The 7,251-nt window shown below is 35.2% G+C and overlaps 1 long non-coding RNA gene across 1 annotated transcript; it reads left to right on the top strand.

The window, feature by feature from the left end:
• Positions 1 to 3,343: 3,343 nt before the first annotated feature.
• LOC117414337 (uncharacterized) lies at positions 3,344 to 5,866 on the top strand. The gene is made up of 5 exons (XR_004663321.2): positions 3,344 to 3,440; positions 3,935 to 4,018; positions 4,204 to 4,497; positions 4,800 to 4,978; positions 5,142 to 5,866. It is a non-coding gene; the product is annotated as an uncharacterized LOC117414337 (long non-coding RNA).
• The last annotated feature ends 1,385 nt before the right edge of the window (positions 5,867 to 7,251 follow it).

Below are 7,251 nucleotides of genomic sequence, written 5' to 3'. Positions count from 1 at the left end.
AGTAATTCTATAGCAGGGATGTCAAACCAGCTTCCAGGAGTGCCACTTTATCCTAGTGTTTTAAGTGTATACCAGCCAACTTCATGTCAATCAGATTATCCTCGATTCATTCATTTTAAGCCACCAGAAGTGACCATTTAACAGCTGTCTTCTAAAAAATGTCTTCCCGGGGGGGCACGCCCCTGAACCCCCCTAGCGACCGCGACTCCACCCCCCTGAAAAATTGTGTCCCCACCAATGTTCAAACCAAACCTACGCCCTTGGATCACGAGTCCTTAAAATGTATAGCCCTATTTTAACACCAGCTAGAGTTAAATCAAAAGACATTGGCTCAGGCGATTAATATCAAAGATATCGTATGAAGATTAATATCGGAATCCTGATATCACACATTAAAGAAATGTATTTTTCAAAATGTTTATTGATGATCTGTCCTTATTTCATATAAAGTTGGATAGCTAGCTGGTTTTCTTTTTGGCATGTCACATGTGCTTAAGGAGATGCTGGAGAAGCATTCTGCTTAGAACCCTTTAAATTCTCTAAATGATGTCATACGGAGCAGAAGCGGACAGGACGTCCTGGCTAAGTACTCAAGCTAGCTGTGCTTTAAAGCCCATTGACCGTGTTTTGCATTGGCTAATGTAAGGAATTTATTGAAAGCAGACTTGTGATTTTGGCATTGTCATGACAAATTTCTGTCAAATTAGATGTCATTAGTCATCCTATCATCCGTTTTTTATGACAGCGGACGATAGGATGACTCGTCTAATTTGACAGAATTGTCATGGCAATGGCAAAATCACAACTCTCCTTTCAATATATATATATATATATGCATATATATGCGGCGAGTTGTATGGGCCCGAGGTGCCCGTGCTCCACCAATATTCAGGAACGTGGGCCCCGCTCCAATGTTTGAGCTTGTATAAGTTACATACATTTTGATGTGATGTCATTATTGTGTACTAAAGCTGCTAGGATTAAATCGAAAATCAATATAAATACTGGATAATCGATTCAATAATTACATTTTTGTAAAGCGCATAGTTAATAACATTATTTAAGTTTCTGAACGCCCTGCTATTCATGTTAACCACCATCGTACCAGCGAATCAGTTTTGAAAATGCTTTGTAAGCACGCTCCTCTGTGTGTTCGATGGAAACAGAAAGCGCGCCGTCTTTGATCCAGAGCAGGACGACATGTTATATTTATATATCTATCTATCTATCTATCTAACATAATAAGCTGTCGCCAAAATCTGCGATTTTACAGTTGGTTAAATAAAAAAAAAAAAACACACACACTGAACCGAGATGCTTTTTAGTACTTGTTTTTTTATATACATTTATTAAAAAAAAAAAAATTTTTTTTTTTTAGCAGTTTACACACATTAATAATACATTTTTGGCAGGAGAAAAGTCTGTTTTGTATCTTTTACTATGTATAAAAACAGCGCCCCCTTCCCCCCCCCCTCCCCCTCCCCCTCCCCCTCCCCCCATTCAATCCCACAATGCACTATGCGTTTACTTACGTTCTGTAAAATTGTAGACGTTCAGTGTTGGCCAATATTGCTTTTTGTGACGGGGTGCATATGTTGGTTTTAATCAGAACTGTGCAAAACTCAACTGGAGTTTTAAAGTTTTTCATTTGGACTTATTTGAAGGACTGCTACAGTAGCCTATTTATGTTCTGCAGCTGTGTGTGTAGTCTTGATTAATAACAAAAAATGACTATGATAGATTTCTTCCATTTATTATAGAATACAGTTGATGGGAGTCTGTATTAAGTCAGTGGACTTTTTGGTGTCATTTTGTATTTCTGATCTGGAAGTACCCTTTGTAGCTACAAGTGAAATGAGTGTCTATTCTTGTTTGTGTTTGCATAGTTTCATACAAACCAGCATTTTTAACTTAATGGGTTAATGTTTCACAGACCTCGATTAGCACTATTCTCACACTAGTCTAAATTAACATTATGTACTATGCTACTCTTGGTTTGTGAAACCTGCCTAATGACATTTATTGCAACATTTATTGCAACAAACTTTTGTTGTTTTTTCCCCCTTCAAAGACAATATAAGTTTAAAGATGTTTTGCCCATTCTGTGGGCAAAAACAGGGTGAGAGACCAGCATTTTGCATTAGATGTGGTAAAAAAAACTAGATTTTTTACCAAACACTGACGAAGAAGGATCATTAATTCCAAGGGAATGTACGTGAGTTTATCATTAAATCATAAACATATTAAGCATTAAAACAGAAAGGCAATCATACGTAATCTATTTTTGTAATTCTTATGGCAGGCACGCCAAAGCCAAAATGTGAAACGCTGAAGGAATTTTTAAAATTTTGTGACTTTAAAGTTGAGGAAAGAAACCAGTTTTCTAAAAGAAAACTTCCACAAAAGCAAACTTCTGTGACGGTACCACATTTTGATTTTACTTATTCCTTACATATCACTATGGTTGTTGTTTACATATATATTTTGTCATAAGTGTTATTTATTTATAGTAACCAGTCATGCACAAATAGTTTGTGACAAAAAACACATTAGAATACTAGTGGTTAAAACAATATTAAACTGGTATTTCTAAGTTTAAAAAAAGAATAAAAAGTGAGGTTTGTGAGCTACTTAGTTCAACCACTTTTTGTTAATTCCGGTAATCTTTTTCATTTTTTAGGTCACTATTAAAATAATGCCTCCTTATCTTCAGAGAGGACAGTTAAAAATTGTACGGGGATCTGGTTTGCCATTAGTACTGACCAACGTTGAGGCGACATGTGATGAAATACTGAACGCTGCAGTTGCTAAGCACAGGGCGTTTGATCAGAATTTTCGTGATGGGGATTACTACTTACTTTACCCAGACATGACAAAAGTTCATTTTATACCAGGAACCCAGGAGCTTTTTAATCTCAAATCCTACAAAGAGGCGTGTGGGAAACCATACAGAAGAATTGTATTATGTCTATGTCTGCATACAGAATTCCAGAAAAGTGGATAATGTATTGAATTTAGAATTATAATAAAGAGTGACTGTGACTCAGATTACTATTTTCATATTTCCACAGAAAATCCTACTGTTGAAATATCTGATAGCGATTCTGAGGTTATATTGAAGCACACAGAGAATGATGATCTGGATGAAACGCTGGAAATGTAGTCAGTAGTAATACTACATAAAAATCATTTAATAGTGTAGTTGTTTCACATATTAACTTCAGTGATTTTTATTTTAACACAAAGGTTTGTAGTCTAGTCTTTAGGGTAGCAATATGTCATTTTAAAGAAAACGCTAGTTACTATTTTTTTTGTTTTGTTTTGAAAGCCATGGAAGCAAGGTGCTTCAAATCAAGCCAGGGCTGACCGAAGTGCACAACAGTCGTCATCACATACCGTGGATATGAGACCCCAGGAAGCAGTAGTAATATCTGCTATAGGTATGCTTTACATTCACTTTTTACACAGTGTAAATTGTAGCAGAAACTAACATCTGTTTTTCCAAATCCTAATTGATAAGACTTCATATTCCTAAAATCAGTATAGCTAATATAGTTAAAGGATTGTGCAACTTTGAATGTGTTTTTACTGTTATTATTACAGTTAAAAAAATGTAGGTTGTTTCATTCCCCACCTTGCCTTTTCTTGAATTTATTATGTGTGTTTATTTCAAGATTTTCATTTGGATTAATCCTAATACAGCCCAAATGTTGGTTTTTAATATAGAATAAACAGAATTGTGCTATTTTATATTTTTTTAGTTGTTAGTTATACTTGACATTGAAGTTCTGACTAATTAGTCCGTAACAAAGGCGGGAAAACATTTGGAATTATAAAACTTGCATAGTTAAACAATTAACCTCCTGGTCAGCTTTATTACCAAGATACCACTGCAGAATTTGTTTTCAGATTTGTATTATTTGTCTCCTTTCAGGAACTACACTGAGGTATTTGCACCAATCCCTCTCAGTGATGACAGCAGTGTTGAAGACACAGAAGAAACTGTGATAGGTGATAGGTAAGTAGTTTTTTTTCTTTGGTTAACCTATTACTTTCATGATTTACAACAGTAATATATATAAAAAAAATATTGTTAACACTACCTGCCAACCATTTCTTTAATATTATTTTTTTTAATTGGATATACAAAATATTAGGCTATGCAATATTTGGAAATTACTTATTTTGTTTTTCTATTCTTAGAGCTCAAGAAAGCCATATTACAATAAGTAACATCATAGAAGATTTATTTCTTCAAGTCAATAATGCAGCCTGCAGTCGCTTTATAATTAAGAGAGCTGATGTCTGGGGTGGAGCAATGCGGGGTTTCCGTAGAAGTAACTATGAACCCCAGAATTCCATTATGGTGAAATTTACGGATGACATTGGAGTCACTGAAGAAGGAATTGATACAGGAGGACCAAAACGGGAGTTCCTTGGTCTTCTAATGGATCACTTGCATAAACGTCCCGTATTTGAAGGACCAGAAACACAAAGGTTTCTTAAATAAAATATAATTTTTTTTTGGTTTAACATCTACAAAATTACTGTAAAAAGGTTTCATTTTAAAAGGTTTATATTTTTTAGCTTTACACTTGTCTTCAAGATTGAAGTACAATGGTAAAACTACAAATTAAAAATAAAAATGATAAAATAAATAACAGTAGTGACTGTATAGACAATGTGCAATATTTTTATATCATATTACACTACATATATTTTGTCAATTTACCAACATAGTTTGGTTGACAAAATTGCTACAGTTTGGTGTAATGCTTGCAACTATTATTTATGTTAAGGTGAGAAGAATGACGAATACTTCATGGCTGGATCAATAACTGCTGTATCACTGGTACATGGAGGGCCCTCACCAAGTTTTTTGTCTGCAAATCTCATGAGACACATCTTGGGCATTGATGATCTCCACGCTACCCTAGAAGACATAGATGACCATGAGATCAAGGGCATCCTTTTTAATGTAAGTTAAAACTTGTACAATAAATTATTTAAAACTCATGTAAACCGATTGAAAACAAACCAAGTCAAAGCATTTATGACATGTTTTCTATTTGTCCTGACATTTGACTGTATATAATAGTAACAGTACATGCCATTTTACATTTTATTTTACGTTATTTCAGGTACGCAATTCCAAATCTCTTGATGAACTCCTTACAATACTTGAAAAACAAACACTTGTTTTTCATCTGGCTGGCTGCAAGACAGTCATTAAAGAATTGGACGACAAGGAGAAACTAGTTGAAGACTTTCTTAAGTGGTATATAATAAAAAGAAATGCATTTGGCGTCGAGCGGTAAGTATTCTAAGATTTTATTGTCCGGTTTTAAAATAATGCAATCTTTTATCATGAGCAAAAATAAAAATAGTAATTGACTTACATTTATTTTGAGATTTTAACAGAATACGCATATGGGCCTGGGCCAAATTAAAACTTTGACCCACCTGCTAATCGCAAATTACAAAGCCAGCATTAATGTTGGTTTCCCTCTGGTGTAGAAGGAATAACCTCACAAACAAAGTATCAGGTTTGTAATTTGCGATTAGTGGGTGGGTTAAAGTTTTGATTTGGTCCAGGCCATAGTTGACCAGAAAAATAAATGATTTCCTTTAGCATGAATAGTATGTGATTACCCAGTGTTATTCACACTTTTGCAATTGACAAGAGTACATCAGAGACATTATGGTGACCATTTGAAGGGGCTACAAATTAATCACCTAGTTAGACCAGTGGTTCCCAAACCTGTCCTGGAGCCCCCCCTGCCCTCCTGGTTTTTGTTCCAACTGAGCTGCTCTCAATTACTTAATTTAATAAACTAAACAATTGAAAAGGTCTAATTAAGCAACGTGTTAGTTCAACTGAGTTTAATTAAGTAATTGAGAACTTGGTTTGGAAGAAAAACCAGCAGGACAGGTTTGGGAACTACTGAGTTTGAGACTCTAATGTAGTGTGAAAAAGGGGTACACTAGATCTACAGACTATTATCTATAATACTTTTACCAAAGTATGACATGGACTGTGACATCTGTTTTTTTTTTTGGTTTCATAGATTTATGGAAGGGTTAAAAACCCTTAATGTTCTAGAGGCAATGAAACAGCACCCTGAGGTTTTTCTGAACCAGTTTTGCTTTACTCAAAAGAGAGTTACCGCACAGGCACTTGAAGATATATTTGCAGTGCAGTTCAGTGACAAGGGTAGCAACAAACGTGCCGTAGAAAGCAGAATTATTGGTTACTGGATTGATTACACCATAGATGCTGAAGGTCAGAATTTATAGGAAGAAAAAGGGTGTTAAAAGTTTATCTGTTTTGCAAATAAACCTCTTGATGTCCAAATGAGAGCATTAAATGTCTGTTTGATCATCTATTATCACCTTTTATTTTAAAATGAGTTTGCACATAAAACCTGCTTTTGTGGTCCAGTACATTACCTATTCTCTCAAAAACTAGACAGTGGCAAAGTTACTGAATGTTTCTGATACAGAATGACCAACTAACTTTAACAGTTATGTTCTAACAATGTATAGGTTTAACATTTGGAGAGAAATACAGGTATTACTGAACTTTGTATGTTACTGAAATCCATAAAAGTTTTTTTTTTCCAGAATGTCAAAAGTGCTGAAAAAGCATACATAGGTCTGAACCAAATCAAAACTTTCTCGCCTCTTAATCACAAATTGCAAACCCAGTATTGATAGCAGATGCCCTCATGGGTACAAACAAGAACCCTCTGACAAGCAAAAAGCCGTCATCAGTAAATATTTTGCTTGATGCTTGTAGATCTCATTAATATCTATCCAAACATACCTTTGAGTGATTTTTTGGAGTTCCCCACGCAAGTTATTACGGCCTAAACTTGGTACACATAGCAAACATTCAAATTTCAAGGGGGTTTAATGACCAGTGGTGGGACTTGAAACCAAAAGATTTTCACAGAATTTGGAGGACTGGACCTAAGGTCTTGCAGCATACTTACATTTTAGGACTCACATCCTCTACAGGGTAAAGGGTTAGGCTGAAGTTCGAATAAAACTTGTCAGTTACCCCTCATCTGGCAATTTGACAGAATGAGTAGGGTGCTCCTAGGATTTTTTTCTCAAAAGCCCTATTCAATACAAGTAGAACAAGGTGCTACACATGAAGGTAGCATCTAAATTGCGCCCAGGGTGATTTTTTCTGGTCAAGGTCCCTTTCACACTTTAGGTTGACCTTTGCAAGGTCACAGGTTGAAT

This window comes from Acipenser ruthenus, unplaced genomic scaffold (genome assembly GCF_902713425.1).
Source record: "Acipenser ruthenus unplaced genomic scaffold, fAciRut3.2 maternal haplotype, whole genome shotgun sequence".
Classification (NCBI taxonomy): Eukaryota; Metazoa; Chordata; class Actinopteri; order Acipenseriformes; family Acipenseridae; genus Acipenser; species Acipenser ruthenus.
Note: the sequence above shows the minus strand (reverse complement) of the source record. Positions and strands in the feature narration are given on the sequence as shown.